General features: G+C 43.8%; 1 pseudogene; it reads right to left on the bottom strand.

Annotated features, from left to right (window-relative positions):
* Positions 1 to 21552, bottom strand: part of LOC116476213 (hippocampus abundant transcript-like protein 1) — a 194479-nt pseudogene that overhangs the window by 121639 nt on the left and 51288 nt on the right.

The following is a 21552-nucleotide window of genomic DNA, read 5'->3' as shown; positions in this document are numbered from 1 at the left end:
AATTTTGTGAGGACCTAATTCAGCCCAAGGCACTGGGGGGGACAAAGTCCACACTAGAGCACCCTAAGTACTACTGAGTATTTCTAAAGTACCGCCAGGTATGGCCGGGTGCCCTGAGACCTGCCGGGTACAGCCAAGAACCCTGAGACCTGCTTGGTATAGCCGAGAACCTTGAGACCTGCTTGGTACAGCCAAGAACCCTGAGTCCTGCTGAGTATGCTGGGCACCCTGAGTCCTGCCGGATACGGTGAGGCCCCTGAGTCCTGCTGGGTACGGCTGGGCACTCTGAGTCCTGCTGAATACAACTGAGTACCCTGAGTCCTGCTGGGTACAGCTGGGCACTCTGAGTCCTGCTGAATACAACTGAGTACCCTGAGTCCTGCTGGGTACAGCTGGGCACTCTGAGTCCTGCTGAATACAACTGAGTACCCTGAGTCCTGCTGGGTACGGCTGGGCATTCTGAGTCCTGCTGAATACAGCTGAGTACCCTGAGTCCTGCTGGGTACGGCTGGGCACTCTGAGTCCTGCTGGGTACGGCTGAGTACTGGTCCCTTTCAGAGTCTCTTCCTCCCCTGGACCCCTGCTGCCTCTGGTCTTTTTTCAGAATGCCACTGTCCCTCTCACCTCCCTTAGTCCCTGGGAAATGGAAGACAGCCTGGGAGTGAGGGAGGAAAGGGGACGTGGGAGCACAGGGGAGTGGGAGGGAAGCGCAGGGAGAACAGCTAGACTGGTTGCTGGGGAAGACACCCTCTTGGGGCCATCTAGGGCTAGGGGCTCACCGGGCAGGAGCAAGGCAGAGGGATAAGGGAGTCCAGGGTTCTAGCAAGAGATGGTGGAAATGTCACGATCTGTGCAGACTAGAAAGCAAAGATGGTAGACGAAGTGAAAGCAGAGGCATTCGTGACATTAGAAGCCAGCAAGCTGGGTGGGACCACAGGGATCACAGAGAAGGGGAGAGTGGGGCTGGCTCGCTAGAAGCCAGCAAGCTGGGTGGGACCACAAGGATCACAGAGAAGGGGAGAGGGGGGCTGGCTGAGCCTCTGCAGGGAAGCGGGTGTTCCAGCATCTGGAGCCTCTGAACCTTCCCAGGCCTCTAAGAGGAGGAAGAGCCAGGGAGGGACAGGGAGAGCTACTGGGGGTGCCATCACAGCAGCAGCCCCTCAGGTTTGGGGTCTAGAAGTCTGAGTTACCAGGTGGGGCTGGTCTGACTGTCTGCTGGGAACAGGCTGTCCCTGGGCCCAGCTGTGGGCACAGGAGAGAGGCAGAGCCTGGTCGGGAGATCTCCCAGGGGAGGCTGGGACACCTGACGCAGCAGGCATTAGAGAGTCTGGAGGGAGAGGGGCCAGGCGGGATGGGAGCCGGGGTCTCTCAGCTCTACAGCTGGGCCACCTCGCAGGCAGGCCAGTGGAGAGGACCCCAGAACACTCCATATCTAATTGGGTGGGTGCAGCATACGGATTTTCTGTAAGAAGTGCTCTCTGAAGCATTTCAAAGGCATGTGTGGCCTCAGAAGGCTTATGAGTCAGTGGCCAACTGACATTTGGTACACTGCATTTAAATGCAGGCAAAAGGCAGCCGTCTTAAGGCTTGCGGGAAGGGTGTGGGCCAGCTTTCCTGGAACATCTGCCAAGGCACAAAGGAAGATGCTGCCAGGAAGGAGTGCAGTGATGTTTCCCAGGCCAGCCCTGCCTCCTGGACCCTGAGCACCTCCCCTTAGAGTTTCCCTCAGTCCAGAAATACCTGTGAGCCCTACTGTGTGTTGACACCAGGCTGGGTGCTGGGGCTACCCGGGAAGAGCAGCCTTGCCCAGGAGATGCCGTGGTCCTGGCGTCCTCACCTGGCACCCATCAGGCTAGACACAGATGTGGCTCCAGGCCTTTGCACATGCTGTTCCCATAGCCAGCACCAGTCCTGGTCTAGATGAGGCAAAGCCCTAGCTCATGTCTTCAGAGAGGAGATGCAGTGTCCAGAAAATGGTGGCCTCAGGACCATTTGAGATGTTCTCAATTCAGTGTAAGGACTATGATGCACAGTGTCGTTTGTACTGTCTTTACTTTTTGTGACAGATAAATAATTCATTTTTATGAAGCTCACAGAAACACAATCTCTCATTTTATGAACTCACTTTGCACAAGATGACAGGGCTGAATCTTCATGTGTTTTTCTGTGCGCTTGGATCTCTCTGCCTCTCCCGCGTGTTGTAAGTTCCATGGGGAAGGAGTCCAGTCTGGGCTGTGCAGGGCTGCATCCCCAGGAAGCTGCACAGTGCTTCCCACCAGGTGGGAGCTTAGCCTGAGAAAATAAATAAGACCCTCAAAAATCCAGGGACCAAGCCATGAATCTCCAAGCCTAACCAGGTGGCCACATCTCCTCCTCAGCTCAAAGGGAGACCCAGGGGCCAGAAAACAGCCACTGTGATCATGGCCTTCTGAGAAGCCCAAAGGGACAGACTACGCCCTTGCTCTAAAACATGCATCTCTCCAGTCCTCCCTCAGCCCTGAGGGAACTGGCTTCACTCCTCAGCAGCGGAGGCTTTGCTCTCTGCACACCCAGGGGGGCCGGGGAGGGCTCAGCTTCTGAGGGCACAACCTCTTTACCATGATTTATGGAAAGAGCAACTCCCGGAAGGAAGCCTTAACCAAGGACCTGCCAGGAAACTTTCTAAAATATGTCATTGAAAGGCATAATGGACCCAGGCACAGTGGCTCACACCTATAATCCCAACACTTTGGGAGGCCAAGGTGGGAGGATCACTTGAGCCCAGAAGTATGAGACCAGCCTGGGCAACATGGCAAGACCCCATCTCCACAAAAAAAAAAAAAAAAAAAAAAACCTTAGTCAGGCGTGGTGGCACACACCTCTGATCCCAGCTGCTTGGTGGGCTGAGATGGGAGGATCACTTGAGCCCAGGAGGTGGAGGCTGTAGTGAGCTGTGATCACACCACTACACTCCTGTCTGGGTGACAGAGCAAGACCCCATCTCAGAAAAAAAGAAAAAGACAAGAAAAAACAATGAGGGCAAGGCAGAGCAAGATGGCTGAATAGAAGCCTCCAGCGTTCGTCCCCCTGCAGGAACACCAAATTAAACAACTGTCCACACAGAAAAGCACCTTAATAAGAACCAAAAATCCTAAGAACCTGGTACCAGCTAGGCCCAAGTAGGGAAGAGCATCAGATGGGCTCCTGGGGTACCCAGTTCTAGACTTTGGGTCCTTGATGGCATTTCTAGACCTGCTCTGGGCCAGAGGGGAGCCTGCTGACTGGAAGGGAGGGACTAGGTACAGGCAGCATTCACCACGAGCTGACTGAAGAAGCCTGGGCCTCGACTGAACATAACCACGCAATATTTACCACAGGCCTGGGGTGGCAGTGGTCATGGGGAGAGATCCCTGTACTTGAGGAACGGGGAGGGAAGAGTGGGAAGGATTCTCTATCTTGTGGCTTAGGTGCCAGCTCAGCCACAGTTGAATAGAGCATCAGGTAGATTCCTAAGGTTCCTAACTCCAGCCCTGGCTCTTGGATGGCATCTCTGGACCCCATCCTGGGGCCAGGAGGACTCACTGTCCTGAAGGAAAGGACACGAGCCTGGCTCAATATGCCACCTGCTAACTGTAGGGATTCTTGGGCCTTGAGTGAATATAGGTGGTAGCCAGGCAGTGGTCAATGCATGCCTTGGGTGAGACTCAGTTGCTGTCCAGGCTTTGGGTCTGACCCAGTGCAGTCCCAGTGGTGGTGGCTAAAGGGGTACTTGTGTCACCCCTCTCTCAGCTCCAGAGAGCTCAGCACAGAGACAGAGACTCTGTTTGTTTGGGGGAAAGTAAGGGAAGAGAACAAGAGTCTCTGCCTGGTAATCCAGGGAATTCTTCTGGATCTTACCCAAGACCACTAAGGGAGTACTTCTACTAGTGCAAGAGCTACAGCATTATTGGGCTTGGGGTGCCCTTTAAAGCAGATATGGCAGCAGTGACCAAAGACTTAGATCACGACATCCAATCCCTTTGAATATTTGGAAAGCCTGTCCAAGAAGGATGGGTACAAACAAGTACAGACTGTGAAGACCACAATAAATACCTAACTCTTTAATGCCCAGACACTGACAAACATCCACAAGCATCAACACCATCCAGGAAAACATGACCTCTCCAAATGAACTAAATAAGACACCAGGAACCAATCCTGGAGAAATAGAGATATGTGATCTTTCAGACAGAGAATTCAAAATTGCTGTTTCAAGGAAGCTCAATGAAATCCAAGATAACACAGAGAAGGAATTCAGAATACTATCAGATAAATTCAACAAAGAGGTTGAAATAACTTAAAAGAATCAAGAAGAAATTCTGGAGCTGAACAATGCAATTGACATACTGAAGAATGCATCAGAGTCTCTCAACAGCAGAATTGATCAAGTAGAAGAAAGAATTAGTGAGCTTGAAGACAGTCTATTTGAAAACACACATTGGAAACAAAATAAAAAAGAATAAAAAAGAATGAAGCAAACACAAAAGATCTAGAAAATAGCCTCAAAAGGACAAATCTAAGAGTTATTGGCCTCAAAGAAGAAGTAGAGAGAGAGACTGGGGCAGCAAGTTTACTCAAAAGGATAATAACAGAGAACTTTCCAAACCTAGAGAAAAATATCAATATTCAAGTACAAGAAGGTTATAGAACACTAAGCAGATTTAATTCAAATAAGACTACCTCAAGGTATTTAATAATCAAATTCCCAAAGGTCAAGGATAAAGAAAGAATCCTAAAGCAGCAAGAAAAAAGAAACAAATAACATACAATTGAGCTCCACACCTGGCAGCAGATTTCTCAGTGGAAACCTTACAGGCCAGGGGAGAGTGGCATGACATATTTAAAGTGCTGAAAGAGAAAACTGTTACCCTAGAATAGTATATCTGGTGAAAATATCCTTCAAACATGAAGGAGAAATAAAGACTTTCCCAGACAAAAAAAAAGTTGAAGGATTTCATCAAGAGCAGACCTGTCCTACAAGAAACACTGAAGGTAGTTCTTCAATATGAAAAAGAGAATGTTAATGAACAATAAATCATCCAAAAGAAATAAACTGGTAATAGTAAGTACACAGAAAAACACAAAATATTATAACACTGTACTTGTGGTGTGTAAACTACTTGCATCTTAAGTAGAAAGACTAAAAAATAAACCTATCAAAAATAATAACTACAACTTCTTAAGACATAGGCAGTACAATAACATAAATATAAACAACAAAAAGTTAAAAAAAATCAGGGGGATGAAGTTAAAGTGTAGAATTTGTATTAGTTTTGTCTTTGCTTGCTTGTTTGTTTATGCAATTAGTATTAAGTTGTCATCAGCTTAAAATAACATGTTATAAGATATTATTTGCAAACCTCATGGTAAACTCAAAAAAACATTACAACAGATAAACAAAAAAATAAAAAGCATGAAATTAAAACACACCATTTGAGAAAATCACCTTCACTAAAAGGAAGATAGGAAACAAGGGAATAAAGACAAGAAGATCACCAAAAATAAGAGACAACAAATGACAAAATAGCAGGAGTAAGTCCTTACTTATCAATAATAACATTGAGTGTAAATGAACTAAACTCTCCAATCAAGACATAGTGTGGCTGAACGAATAAAACAACAAGACCCAATGATCTGTTGCCTGCAAGAAACATGCTTCACTGATAAAGACACATAGACTGAAAATAAAAAGATGAATGGAAAAAGATATTCCATGCAAATGGAAACTGAAAAAAGAGTAGGATTAGCTATACTTTTATCAGAAACAGATTTCAAGACAAAATCTATAAAAAGAGATTAAAAAAGTCATTATATAATGATAAAGGGATCAATTCAGCAAAAGCGTATCACAACTGTAAATATATATGCACCCAACATTGGAGCACCCAGATATATAATGCAAATATTATCAGAGCTAAAGAGAGAGATAGACTTCAATACAATAATAGGCTTCAGCATCCCACTTTCAGTGTTGGACAGATCATCTAGACAGAAAATCAACAAAGAAGCATCAGATTTAATCTGCACTATATACCAAATGGACCCAATAGATATTTATAGAATATTTCATCTAATGGCTACAGAATGCACATTCTTCTCTTCAGCACCTGGATCATTCTCAAGGATAGACCATATATTAGGCCACAAAACAAGTCTTAAAATTAAAAAAATAATAATAATATCAAGTATCTTCTCTGACCATGATGGAATAAAACTAGAAACCAAAAAAAGAGAAATTTAGAAAACTATACCAACACATGGAAATTAAACAGTACGTTCCTGAATGACCAGGGGTTAATGAAGAAATTAAGAAGAAAATTCAAAAATTTCTTGAAACAAATGGAAACGGAAACACAGAATACCAAAACCTATGGGGTACAGCAAAAGCAGTACTAAGAAGAAAGTTTATAGCAATAATCACCTACATAAAACAAGTAGAAACATTTCAAATAAACAACCTAACAATGCATCTTAAAGAAATAGAAAAGCAAGAGTAAACCAAACCCAAAAGTAGTAGAAAAAAAGAAATAATAAAGATCAGAGCAAAAACAAATGAAATTGAAATGAAAAAAATACAAAACATCAAAGAAACAGAAGCTGGTTTTTGAAATGATAAAAAAAGTGACAAATCTTTAGCCTAAGGAAAAAAGAGAGAAGATTCAAATAAATAAAAATCAGAGCTGAAAAAGCAGACATTACAACTTATACCACAAAAATTCAGAGGATTTAAATTAGAGGCTACTAATAAATAAGAAAGCCTACCAATAAATTGCCAATAAAATGGAAAACCTAGAATAAATGGATAAATTCTTAGATACATACAAACTACCAAGATTGAGCCATGAAGAAATCCAAAACTTGAACAGGACAATAGCAAGTAATGAGATCAAAGCCATAATAAACAGTTTCCCATCAAAGAAAAGCCCAGGACCCAATGTTTTCAATGCTGAATTTTACCAAACATTTAAAAAACTAAAGAACTATTAACAATACTACTCGAATTATTCCAAAAACTAAGAGGAGGAGGGAATGCTTCCAACTCATTCTACAAGGCTGATATTATCCTGATACCAAAACCAGACAAAGACACATCAAAAAGAGAAAACTACAGGCCAATATCCCTGATAAACATTGATGCAAAAAATCTTCAACAAAATACTAGCAAACCAAATTCAACAACATATTTTTTTAAATCATTCATCATGACCAAGTGGGATTTATCCCAGAGATGCAAGGATGGTTCAACACACACAACTCCATCAATGGGATACATCATCATTTCAACAGAATAGAAGACAAAAACCATAAGATCGGTTCAATTGATGGTGAGAAAGCATTTGATAAAATTCAACAACCCTTCATGATAAAAACCCTCAAAAAATTGGGTATAGAAGGAACATACCTCAACACAATAAAAGTCATATACAACAGACCTACAGCTAGTATCATACTGAATGGGAGAAAACTGAAAGCCTTTCCTCTAAGACCTGGAAGGAGACAAGGATGCCCACTGTCATCACTGTTATTCATCATAGTACTGGAAGTCCTAGTTAGGGCAATCAGACAAGAGAAAGAAATAAAGAGCATCCAAATTGGAAAGGAAGAAGTCAAATTATCTTGTTTGCAGACAATATGATCTTATATTTGGAAAAACCTAAAGACTTTACAAAAAAACTATTAGAACTGATAAACTCAGTAAAGTTGCAGGACACAAAATCAACATACAAAAAGCAGTAGAATTTCTATGTGGCAACAGTGGATAATCTGAAAATGAAATCAAGAAAGTAATCCTGTTTACTACAGCTACAAATAAAATATCTAGGAATAAACATAACCAAATAAGTGAAAGAGCTGTACAATGAAAACCATAAAACACTAATGTAAGAAACTGAAGAGGACCAAAAAAAAAAAAAAAAAAAAAAAAAGTAAAGATATTCCATGTTCATGAGTCGAAAGAGTCAAGATTTTTTAAATGTTCACACTGGCCAAGGCAATCTACATATTCAGTGCAATCTCTATCAAAATACAAATGACATTCTTCACAGAAATAGGAAAAAATCCTAAAATTTATATGGAACCACAAAAGACCCAGAATAGCCAAAGCCATCCTGAGCAAAAAGAACACAACTGGAGGAATCACATTAACTGACTTCAAATTATATTACAGAGCTATAGTAACCAAAAAAGCATGGTACTAGCATAGAAACAGACACATAGACTAATGGAACAGAATAGAGAACCCAGACACAAATCCATACATCTACAGTGAACTCATTTGTTACAAAGGAGGCAAGAACATACACTGTGGAAAAAAGAGTCTCTTCAATAAATGGTATGGGGAAAGCTGCATAACCACATGCAGAAGAATGAAACTAGACCCCTATCTCTCACCATGTACAAAAATTAAATCAACATGAATTAAAGACTTAAATCTAAGACCTCAAACTATGAAACCACTATAAGAAAACATAGGGGAAACACTCTAGGACATTGGACTGGGCAAAGATTTCTTAATACCCCACAAGCACAGACAGACAACCAAAGCAAAAAATGGACAAATGAAATCATATCAAGTTAAAAAGCTCTGCACAACAAAGGAAGCAATCAATAAAGTGAAGAGACAACCCACCGAATGGGAGACAATATTTGCAAACTATCCACCTGACAAGGGATCAATAACCAAAGTATATAAAGAGCTCAAACATTAAATAGGGAAAAAATCTAATAATCCTGTTTTTAAAATGGGCAAAAGATCTGAACACATATTTCACAAAAGAAGACATGCAAATGGAAAACAGGAATATGAAAAGGTGGTCAACATCACTGATCATCACAGAAATGCAAATCAAAACTACAATGAGATAGCATCTCACCCCAGTTAAAATGGCTTTTATCCAAAAGACAGGCAATAACAAATGACTGGTGAGGCTGTGGAGAAAAGGGAACCCTTGTACACTGTTGGTGGGAGTGTAAATTAGTACAACCACTATGGAGAACAGTTTGGAGATTCCTCAAAAAACTAAAAATAGAGCTACCATATGATCCAGCAATTCCATTGCTGGTATATGCCCAAAAGAAAAGAAATCAGTGTATTGAAGAGATATCTGCGCTCCCATGTTTATTGCAGCACTATTCATGATAGCCAAGATTTGGAAGCACCTAAGTGTCTGTATTAGTCCATTTTCATGCTGCTGATAAAGACATACCTGAGACTGGGTAATTTATAAAGAAAAAGAGGTTTAATAGACTCACAGTTCCACGTGGCTGGGGAGGCCTCACAATCATGGCAGAAGGCAAATGGCATGCCTTACATGGCAGCAGACAAGAGAGAATGAGAGAGCCGAGCAAAAGAGTTTCCTCTTATAAAACCATCAGATCTTATGAGACTTATTCACTACCACAAGAACAGTATGGGGGAAACCACCTCTATGATTCAATTGTCTCCCACTGGGTCCCTCCCACAACACGTGGGAATTATGGGAGCTACAATTCAAGACGAAATTTGGGTTGAGGACACAGCCAAACCATATCAGTGTCTATCAATAGGTGAATGGATAAAGAAAATGTGGCACATATACACAAGGGAGTACTCTTCAGCCATAAATAAGAATGAGATCCTGTCATTTGCAACAACTCAGGAGGCTGAGCCAGGAGAGTCACTTGAACCCAGGAGGCAGAAGTTGCAGTGAGCTGAAATTGTGCCACTGTACTCCAGCTTGGGTGACAGAGTGAGACCCTTTCTCAAAAAAAAAAAAAAAAAAAGGCCGGGCGTGGTGGCTCAAGCCTGTAATCCCAGCACTTTGGGAGGCCGAGGCAGGAGGATCACCTGAGGTTAGGAGTTTGAGACCAGCCTGGCCAACATGGCGAAACCCCGTCTCTACTAAAAATACAAAAATTAGCTGGGCATGGTGGCATGTGCCTGTAATCCCAGCTACTTGGGAGGCTGAGGCAGAAGAATCTCTTGAACCCAGGAAGCTGAGATTGCAGTGAGCCGGGATCGTGTCATTGCACTCCAGACTGAGCAACAAGAGCAAGACTCCGTCTCAAAAAAAAAAAAAAAAAAATCAAGATGCAAACAATGCCTTGTCCTAACAAATGGCCTCATGACCCTCTGGTGCCACTGAAGCCAGGGAGTGGAAAACAGCTAAAGAAGGATTGCAATGGCCAATCAAGCTTGTGTCACTGTCTGTGTTTCTCCCTTCTACAGGCTTATTTGATATTGTGTGAGGAAATTGTTCTCTGGGGCCCCCAAGGCAAAGCTATGTCCCAGGGAGAGGACAGGTGGAAGAAGGTGGCCTCTGTGACAGGCCAGAGCCAGGGAGAGAGCCCTGGGCAGGAGGGGGAAGAAGAAGCAGCCGTCCTTGCCCCTGGCACCTGGGCTGGTTTCATGTTACTTTCTACGTTTATTTCCCCTTTGTCATTCCTGAACCTTGGACAATATTGTGTTAAGTACCCCAATCTTGACTCAGCTGTATTTAGGGAAATTGAGGCAATGATCCCAGGTCAAACCCGGGCTGGGCCAGCCACCTAAAGCCAGCAGGGAGTGGCCATAGAGCCCTGTATCAGAGAGCCAAGGGGAGCAGAATCCCGGAAGACAAATGAGACTTCAGAATCCAATCTTGAGTCATAAATGCTAAGCCTGGAGAATTGAGATTTGATTTTATTACGAGTCAGTTCCTGTACAGATCGTCTCCCTGCAGCTCAGATCTGCTCCCTGGCTTTTCCCTACCATGAGGTCTCCCAAAGGCCACATCACTCAGAGCTTTCTTCCATTCCCTTCTCTAAGGGTCGGGACAAACAGGGAGTTTTCCATTGATGGGAAAATCTTCCCATCCTTTTTTACAGCCAAACTCTGCTCTGCCCAAGAGCAAGCCTGCAGTCATCCAAACATGATTACAAATATATTCATACACAGATTCCACTCCTCAAAGCTCTCTCACTGTGGAATGGGTTTATGCCAACAAGGTTATATAGTCAGCCCCCATATCCATGGATTCATCCATATCCATGGATTCTGTGTCCATAGATTCAACCAACCAAGGACTGAAAATATTTGGAAAAAAACATTGCATCTGTACTGAACATGTACAGACTTTTTTCCTTGTCATTATTCTGTAAACAATACAGTATAACAATTATTTCCATAGCATTCACACTGTATTAGGTATTCTAAGTAATCTAGAGATGATTTAAAGTATACAGGAGGATGTGTGATTTAAAGTATACAGGAGGATGTGTGATTTAAGGTATACAGGAGGTTGCATGCAAACACGACACCGTTTTATATCAGGAACTTGAACATCTGTGGATTTTGGTATCTGCAAGGGGTACTGGAGCTAATCCCCCACACATACTGAGTGACGACTATATACGGAATGTGAACGGAATTTTCCCACTGACTTCCATTAGGCAAGCAGAGCTGAGTTTCTCTCCAAGAAAGGAGGGTAGAGGAGCAGAGCCTGGGAGTGGGAAAAGAAGGGAAGGAGGCCAAACGGAGATCTCATTACTCCAGGATGTGGTTTTAATTCCATCCTTCTCTCACAGCCTCTGCCCCACTGTCTGTTTATTAAGGGGGCCAAATTAAATACATGAGATGTAACTGCAGCATGGAGACCCTGGCTCAGTCTCCAGAGACTGTGGGGTGCGGGGGGAAGTGGTGGGGGGAAAACCAAAACAAACAAACCACAAATCCAGGAGGAGAGAGAACGCAGAAAAGCAAATTATCAGGGCCCGTTTGAACAACTCGGCCCCTGCCTTCTGTCTGCAAGGAGGGGCCCCGCCCATCTCCCGTGGCAGCCACCCCACCTGAGTGCACTAGGAGGGCTTTCCGGCCCACAGAACCACCTTCTGGCCTGCAAGGCCCCGGCCCTTCGGGAGTGACCAGACCTGGCCAGCAACACGCTATCCTCCATCACTCGCTACCGTGCTCATCCTGCGCTGTCAGGCCATCTCTGTAATTCATCCCCTCCCTTTCTAGCCAATTTTCCACCTCCACACCTCATCCCTCCTTTTCCTCCTCATCCTAATCCAGGATGTCCTTTGGCCTGTCAGTGTGATACTTTCCCTCCTTCAAGCTCCAGCTCAAGTCTTTCCTCCTTCAGAGACAACTGGGGCCCTCCAGGCAGCCCCCACTACCTCCCTGCCCAACCCGCCCACGAAACCTTCAGCCTTTGCCTCTTGCCTCCCTCCTCTCCCCCTCCCCACTTCAAAGCCGATGGCTCCTTCCCCATGGCATAGAACCTGCCTGGAGATAGTGTAAGATCCCACACGTTGAGGGCTCAGTCCCATAAAACTGCTTCTACTTCAGACACCAGTTGTAATTCTAGGCCTCCAGAACTTCTGACCTTCTAATCAGAGATAACCAGGACAGTATCCTCCAAACTCTTATATCCAACATGCATAGAAGACAACATTATTGGGACACTCTGGGGTAAACAAAGCTGGTCAGAGCTATAGGTGAAAGGCTTGGGAACTTGTACCACCCTGGGCTCCACCAAGATCAATAGCTCTGCATACCTGGAACCCATTCCTGACACCCCACTTGGGAAGCTCTGATTACTAAGAGCTACCAGCAAGCACTAGAAGCCAGACACAGCTGCCTAGCACTCACATGGGTGCTGGTGCTAACGAGGTTGGATGGAGCCCTGGTGAGGCCTCATGGTCAGCCGGGACTGAAACAGGAATGTGGCTCTCCATAGCTTGACACCATTCCCACCACAGGACACTAGCTTAGGGTCTCCTGGCCCTCGGAACCACACATAAAGAAAATGTGAGAGCTCTGAGTACCCCTTGCTAGACTTGAGATTGTCATATCCAAGGCAACCCCTGGGGTCCATCCCTCAAACCTCACCCTGCACTCCCTCCCTGGGAGTGAGACAGGTAGCCAGAGATGATCTGTGAGCAGGATGGTGGGTTTTTCCCCACCCAAGAAAGGCTGCTTTGGTGACATGACAAAACCTTATTCAGTGACTTGCTTAATGGAATGAATGGAGAGACGGGTTATAAGTCTACTAGGTTCTTGCAGCTGCTGTGAACCCTAAAATCGCCCTCCAAAGAACTACTATTTGCCAGGCAGTGTAAATTCTCTATGGGCCCCACACCTATCTGCTGACATTTCTGGAAGGCCTGAAAGTGTAGAAAATTTGCCTTCACAAAACATTAAGGAGGAATTGCAAGCTGGAAGGGTCCCTAAGTCACTGAATGTTTGGATAAGGAGCTGGTGCTCTGAATGTTCCTGAGAGTTGCAGCTCCTGCTTGAGAGAAATACATCCTGGCCAGTAACAAAACAATTATGATGATGTATCGATTTGCAAAAATGTCTTTATCCTCAGGATTTAACCAGTTAGCAGAATTTGTATTCTGTGAAGAGCTTGGGGGCTCTGAGTAAAAGGCCGTTGCTGGTGGGGTCCGTGGTGCCTAGCAGTATAAAACATAAATTGACATTCAACAATTTATAAATCAGTGGCTGGCTGGCTGGATTGATAGCTGGATGGATGGATGGATGGATGGATGGATGGATGGATGGATGGATGCATGGATGGATGGATGCATGGATGCATTCATGCATAGATGCATAGATGGATGCATGGTGGATCCATGGATGATGGATGCATGGATGGATGGATGGATACATGCATGCATGCATACATGGATGGATGGATGCATGCATACATGGATGGATGGATGCATGCATGCATGCATGCAAGGATGGATGAATGGATGGATGAATGCATTGCTGGATGGATGGATGCATGCATGCATGGATGGCTGGATGGATGGCTGGGTAGGTGCATGCATGCATGGATGGTGGATGGATAGATGGATACATGGATGCATGGATGGATTCATGGATGGATGGATGCATGAAAATGAAATAGCTTCCCTTTTGGAGAGTTCCTTCCTTCAGCACTATCCCTAGAAGGGCCTCGTTTTCATCCACAATTCCTGGCTCATAGCTCCCATTGCCCTTGTTATAATGTTGGGGCACTTTAGACCTCAGAAGCAGGCCTCAGAAAACAGAATCAATCTTTCTGATCTTTTCCTGCCATCCTTTGACCTGCTCCTATTTCTCCCCAAGGCAGGCCCCACCCTCCACCCTACCTTTCTGTCAAGGAGCTGACCATAAAGAAATTCCCTGACCTACCTTATTAATTGTAGGTCATAAGATCTCCATTTCAGAAGGGGTCCTGCCCCATATCCTGGAGGAAGGAATGCTACACAGAGAGGCCAAGAAGAATCTGAACAGACAAGCCTTACTGGGCCTATTAGTAGTAGATCATACCCTTTGTCCAATCACATTTCTGCACAGTTGTCATTCATGCCTATCCAGTGAAGTCTCCACAAAAGGCCCAAAAGGACAGGGTCTGGGAAGCTTCAGGACAGCTGAACACATGGAGACTTACAGGAAGGTGAACAAGACCTCACCACTTGCCAGGAGAGTGGCACAATCCAACTCCACAGGAATAGAAGTTCCTGCACTCAGGACCCTCCCAGACCCTCCCTAGATGTTACCTTAATCTGGTTGTTTATTTGCATCCTTTAAAATACCCTTTGTAATAAACCAGTAAATGTAAGTAAGTTTCCCTATGTTCTGTGAGCTGCTCTAGCAAGTTAATCGAACTCAAAGCAGGGGCTGTGAGAGCCCCAACTTGAAATAGGTAGGTCAGAAGTTCTGGAGGCCCAGAATTACAAGTGGTGTCTGAAGTAGAAGCAGTTTTATGGGACTGAGCCCTCAACGTGTGGGATCTTACACTATCTCCAAGCAGGTAATGTCAGAATTGAACTGGAGGACACCAAACTAGTATCCACTGCAGAATTCATTGCTTGCTTGCTGTAGGGAGGAAACTCTACACATTTGGTCACGGACATCTTCTGGTTGGTCATTGTGTGGTATGAGCTGAGGGAGAACTACTTGTTTTTTCTACTCAACAGTATACACTCTTCTGGATACACCTCCCCACCATTTTGACATAGACGAAGACTGGTTCAGCTGAATGGAGACTGGGCAATGTCAGGGGATATAAAGGGAAGCGGGGGACATAGGCAGCCTCCAGAGAACATAGGAAGCTACTGGCCACCATATTGGGGCTATGATGAGAATGCTGTTCTGAGGGTGGAGCCAACACAAAAAAGAGGAGCTGAGTGTGAGAAAGAGAAACTGGGTTCCTATTAAATCATTAGAGTCCTGGGTATAGCCTCACCTGAAACTGACATAATCCCTAGGCCAACAAATTCTGTTTTTTGCCTAAACCAAGTTAAAACAGGTTTTCCATCATTTGCAACAGAAAAAGCTTTTGGGGACTGGGCACTTCCCCAAATATTCTCCTTTATAGAATGGCAAGTGTACTAGTCTGGGCTCTGGGTTGAAAGTGACGTATGACCAGGACATGCAGGAATCACGGGGAGTGAGTAACAGTAACAGGCATGAATCTCCTTCCAGAAAAGGTAGGTAAGATTCAGCAGGTAATGACACTCTCTGTAAGCCATTTAAATGAACTTATTGTAGTTAAAGAGTAACTCGGGGAGGGATTTTTTAAATGTTTTTCCAACATAAAAATAATACTATTTTTTATAAACTAGAAAACACTGAAATTTATAAATGTTAAAAATCACCCACAGTAGGCTGGGTGTGATGGCTCATGACTATAATTCCAGCACTTTGGAAGGCAGGAGAATCACTTGAGGCCAGGTGTTCGAGACCAGCTTGGGCAACATAGCAAGACCTAATCTCTAAAAAGTAAAAATAAAATAAACAAATAAATAAAATCATCCACAGGCCTACAAATCAAAGTACTGAAATCATTTGTTAGCAGCTTTTATGTGTTTCCTTCATCTTTTTTCTCTTTGTATAATTTTTAGTTTGGGAATTATTTAAAAATTCTGATCCCGGCCTCTTCCCTCAACCTGTGATGCCTGATGAGGATGCCTGTTTTCTGAGGCCAACTGTGCAAAGTGGTGGGAGAAGAGGCTTCAACAGTAGCCTGCACGCGCAGTGGGTGCCAGAAACAGGCCACACAGTGGATGGTTTGAGAGAAAGAACTTTACAGGTTTCCATCACTCCCGTCAAGACTGGGACTTCTAGTCTCTTTCCTTAAGCAGGTAAATGTAGCAGGAGACCCTCCTGCCTCACTCCTGTGTACCTAATAGAATGCATTGGAGTGTGACATCATTGGGCAAGGTTTTATTGGAGAGCAGGGTCACTGCAGGAGGTGTAGTCAACCTCCTGCCCACTCCCCACTTCCTCATTCACTTCCTGAGCTCTATTTCTTATCGGTATGTGGTTCACACACCTGAGCAGCACCCTAGCCACACCCCATGGGAACACCCACTGTTCTCTATACCTCAGCCACCCAGGCCCGCAGGTGTCCCCCTGGCTGACTGCAAAGAGAGGGACAGTCCAGGTCTGCATGTGCCTTCCAAGGTTTAGATTTTGGGTGGAGGGTGGGGCCACACCTTAGCCTTGGATCTAAGTTAAAATTGAAATTTATCAGAATTTGTTGGCCAGAAAATCTAATATTAGGGGTTGTAGGTAGGAGATCACATGCCCCAGTTTTCCTGGGACAGTCCCAGTCCCAGTTTATGCCCGCTCTCCTGGTATAATTATTAATAGCATCCCATTTCACACTCAAAAGTGTCCCAACTTGGACAATAAATCATAGGATGCCTTTGCAGATTAAGAAAATAAGCAGTTGCCTTCTCCATGACTGGTGGGGGAGGAGAGCGAGTGAAGTAATTTGGGTCCCCAGCTCCTTCTTAATGGCCCAAGTGCTGGGCCTCCCAATCCCCAGTTTTAGCAAAACCTTCTGTAACCACAGGAGGGTCTAAGCAAGGAAGCAGGACAGTCCCTTACGGAGGCATCTCAGGGAGGAAAGATGCTGCTCCCCGACACCCGCACCCAGCTACCCATGGGCACCCACATACGTCGGGCCTCTCATACTTTCTCACCTCACCTGCCACTCCAGATTTGCCCCCAGTGCCCCCATCTTCAGCCCTCAGCCCCCAGTTTATTGTTCAACCACACTGAAACCTCACACCCTCCTTGATGACAACTCAGTCTCTGGCTTGCTGTCTCCAGCCGCCTGTCAGCCAGCTTTCCTGCCAGTTCCAGCCAGGACCTCCCAGCCCTGGGCTGCACACACCACGGCGATTTCCCCTGGGGCTGCTCGGTCTCTTGATGGAGAACTGTACACTGGACAAGATTGTAACCCCCACAGTTCTCCTAAAATTCTACCTTGGCCACCTCTAAAGTGCTGCCCCATCTTTAGTATTTTCCATCAGCTCCTTCCCCTTCACCACCAGACCTCTGTATGTTATTCATTTCCTCCTTCACTAACTCATTCCTTCCGTGCTAATCAGGGGCCTGTCAGGCTGCCAGCTGGAGGGTGCAGGTATCCCTCTCCTGTGCTTGTCACGCTGCTTTCCTTCCCACCTTTCCTTCCTACCACTCCCAAAGTGCTGGGATTACAGGCATGAGCCACTGCACCCAGCCTACTTTGTCATTTAACAAACAAAATAATCTTATTTTTTTAAGTCAGGTTCATTGAGGCATAATTTACATTCACCCTTTAGGTATAACAGTCTATAAATTCTGAAAACATATGCAGTCATGTGACCACCACTGCAATCAAGGCTGAGCGTTTCCATCACCCCAAAACCTTCATCGCAGGCCCCTGTACAGTCAGCCTTCTCCACCCCAGCCCTGCCAAATGCCAGGCGATCGGTATTTGTCCTCTGTTCCTATACCATGGTCTTTAACAAAATGCCATATAAATGGAATCATAGCTTACAGATCGTACCTATCTTTCATGAGATCTATTCTTAGGTAGTTTAAGATTTTCACTGTTGTTAATATACTTTTTTAATTGATTAACTGTTTTTCCTGTTTGTTGCTAGGATCTAGACCCACAGTTGACTTGTATATATTATTGATTTTATATCTTAAATTCTTGCTAAATTTTCTGTTATTTCAAGTAATTTATCATGTATATTCTTTTGGATTTCCTGTAAAGAATCTATATCATTTGGAAGTAACAATAATTTTGTTTCCTCCTTTCTAATCGTGTGTGTGTGTGTGTGCACACGTGTGCACGTAACGTGCTAGAAAGAATGGCTAACATAATGTAAGGAAGGAGTGTAACAGTAGGTATCCTTGTCTTTATGATTTTATAGGGAATGCTTCTCCAATTTTCCCACTTGGAATAAAGCTCAGTAGGGTTTTTCTCAATCCTTCTTTCCAGGTTTAGAAATTCTAGTCTATTTCTATTTACTGAGTTTTTATCAATAGGTGTTTAATTTTATGAAATGCTTTTTTCTGCAGAGAAGATCAAAACGTTTTCTCCTTTATTTGTTTAAGTAACATCTTGGTTGTAGAATTTTATCTTTTTATTACTATTTTACTCAATTTGCTAACATTTGGTTTAGAATTTTCCATGTATGTTTATTATTTAGATGGGTGTATAAATTTCACACCATCTGTCCTTATCTAGTTTTTGTGTCATGTTATGCTAGCTTCATAGAATGAAGTGGGGAATGTGCCTTCTTTTTCTACTATCTGGATGAGTTGCATAAAATTGCAGTTATAACCTTTTCCTTAAAAGTGTGATATGCCAGTCAGAATGGCGATTATTAAGAAGTCAAGAAGCAACAGATGCTGGCGAGGCTGTGGAGAAATAGAAACATTTTTACACTGTTGGTGGGAATGTAAATTAGTTCAACCATTGTGGAAGACAGTGTGGCAATTCCTGAAAGACCTACAGACAGAAATACCATTTGACTCAGCAATCCCATTACTGGGTATATACTCAAAGGAATATAAATCATTCTATTATAAAGATACATGCACGCATAAGTTCACTGCAGCACTATTCACAAGCAAAGACATGGAATCAACCCAAATGCCCATCAGTGATAGACTGGATAAAGGAAATGTGGTACATATACACATGAAATACTATGTAGCCATAAAAAGGAGTGAGATCATGTCCTTTGCAGGGACACAGATGGAACTGGAAGCTATTATCCTCAGCAAACTAACGCAGGAGCAGAAAAACAAACACCGTATGTTCTCACTTATAAGCGGGAGCTGAACAATGAGAACCCATGGACACAGAGATGGCAACTCACACTGAGGCCTGTTGGGGGTGTGGGGGGAGGGAGAGAATCAGGATAAATAGCTAATGTATATGGGGCTTAATACCTAGGTGATGGGTTGATAGGTGAAGCAAACCATGATGGCACATGTTTACCTATGTAACAAACCTGCACATCCTGCATGTGTATCCCGGAACTTAAAATAAAATACAATTTTTTTTTGTTTACATGTGGTAGAACTCTCGTAAAAACATACGGAACTGATGTTTTAATGTTATAGGGAAATTCCAAATTTTTATTTTATTTTGACACAGTTTTAGTAAGTTACACATTTTCTAGAAATTTTTCTATTTTTTCCAATATCACATTTATTGATGGTATTATTCATAGACAGTATGTTATAAACACTGTTACATCTGTAGTTACATCCCTTTACTCATACTGTTAATGTTCTCTCTCTCTCTCCCTCTCTCTCTTTCTTCCTCCTAGTTCCACCAGATGTTTGTCTTTTTTTTTTTTTTTTTTCCAAGACAGAGCCTTGCTGTGTCACCTAGGCTGGAGTGCAGTGGTGCGATCTCGGCTCACTGCAACCTCTGCCTCCCGGGCTTAAGCAATTCTCCTCCCTCAGCCCCTCGAGTAGCTGGGATTACAGGCATGCACCACCACGCCTGGCTAATTTTTGTATTTTTAGTAGAGACGGGGTTTCACCATGTTGGCAAGGATGGTGTCAAACTCCTGACCTTGTGATGCACCTGCCTTGGCTTCCCAAAGTGCTGGGATTACAGGCACGAGCCACCGCATCCGACCCGTTTGTCTGTTTATTACTCTTTTTAAAAAACCAATTTTTAGCTTTCTGGAGTCTTTCTATAGTATCGATGTTTTCTATTTTATGATTACTGCTTATATTTTTACTATGTCTTTCCTTCTGCTTTCTTTGGGCCTATTCTGTTGTTCCTTTCCCAGCCACTCAGATTGGATACACAATACTAATGTTCATTTTTTCTAATATAAAAATTTAAGACTATAAATTTCCCTTGAAACATTTTTTGCTGCATTCAACAAGTTTTTATATATAGTATTTCCATTATTGTTCAGTTTTAAGTACTTTTAAGTTTATGATAATGTTTCTTCTTGATGCCTGAAACATCTAGAAGTGTTTTCTTTTTTTCCAAATACGTCATGCTTTGTTAAGTCATGCATTACTTTACAAAGGGATATGTTTTGAGAAATGTGTTGTTAAGAAATTTTGTCATTGTGTCACCATGCTAGAGTGTACTTACTCAAACCTGGGTGGTACAGCCTTCTATGAACCTAGGCAGTATTGTAGGAACTATTGCTCCTAGGCTACAAACCTGTACCGCGTGTTACTGTACTGAATACTGTGGGCAACTGCAACACAGTGGTAAGTATTTGTGCATCTAAACATATCTAAATGTAGAAAAGGTACAGTAAAAAAGTGGTATTTTAATCTCTTTAAGCATTTTACATGTAACTATTCTATATTTAACACCATCTGCAGTCCTTGAATCTGCTGTTCATCGCTGTCCATTGTTTCTGCCGACTCTCAGGCACAGTGATGTGGCTTCTTACGGGTTTAGTAATCTTTATTCATGAGTTAATTGTTTGATCTTAACCGGGGAGGGTCCTTTGACTTCAGAATGCCTTATTCCAGAGAGGGTTTGCTAAAGGCATCTCTGATCAAGACCACCTTAGTCCTCACTGAGAGTTTGGCTCATAAAATGGATCCAGGCTCAGTATCTCCACCTCAGAGCTTTTCCACATGTCAGTAAACACATAACAATGCTGCTGTAGAACCCAGGCTCAGGCTCTCTTTCCCCATGCCTGCTAATCTGGGCTAGTTCCCACCACTCTGGCTTCTCTCTGCCCCATCCAGCTTCCTGCTCCCAGCCACCCGCCCTCCCTGAAGGAAGTAAGGGAGCTCCTTCCACAACTCTTAGCCATCAAATCTCACTTCCCAGCTGCCACAAATGGCACCCCTAGCCACTCTAGAACCAGCTCACATTTGTTGGTTGGTTGATTGGTTGGCTGGTTTGGTCTGAGAGGGTGGATCCCTAAAGACCTCTCTTTATGTGAGACCAGTGATGCCTCAAAGATTGGGTCCTATCTGGGACTGAATTGCAGTGGAGCAGGAGGGTCTCTCAGAGCCCCTGGTAGTCATAATCCTGGTCCATTTCAGCATTTGTCCATAATTAAGCTGATATTTTTGTCTTCACTGGTGTTTCTGTCCCTCAGTAGGCTTTGAATTCCAGCATGGAAAGAGGTATTATTCATTGGGCCCCCTCAAATGGCAAAAGGACCCAGCTGAGAACTGGGAAACACAGCAGGGGCTGCATGAGCACAGACCACCCTCTCCAAGCCTGTTTCCTCTAAAGTAATCCTGCCCTGGCTATGCCCAGGGTTGTTGTAGAATTAAATGAGAAGACA

The sequence above is a fragment of the Hylobates moloch genome, unplaced genomic scaffold (genome assembly GCF_009828535.3).
Source record: "Hylobates moloch isolate HMO894 unplaced genomic scaffold, HMol_V3 SCAFFOLD_11, whole genome shotgun sequence".
NCBI classification, from domain to species: domain Eukaryota; kingdom Metazoa; phylum Chordata; class Mammalia; order Primates; family Hylobatidae; genus Hylobates; species Hylobates moloch.
Note: the sequence above shows the minus strand (reverse complement) of the source record. Positions and strands in the feature narration are given on the sequence as shown.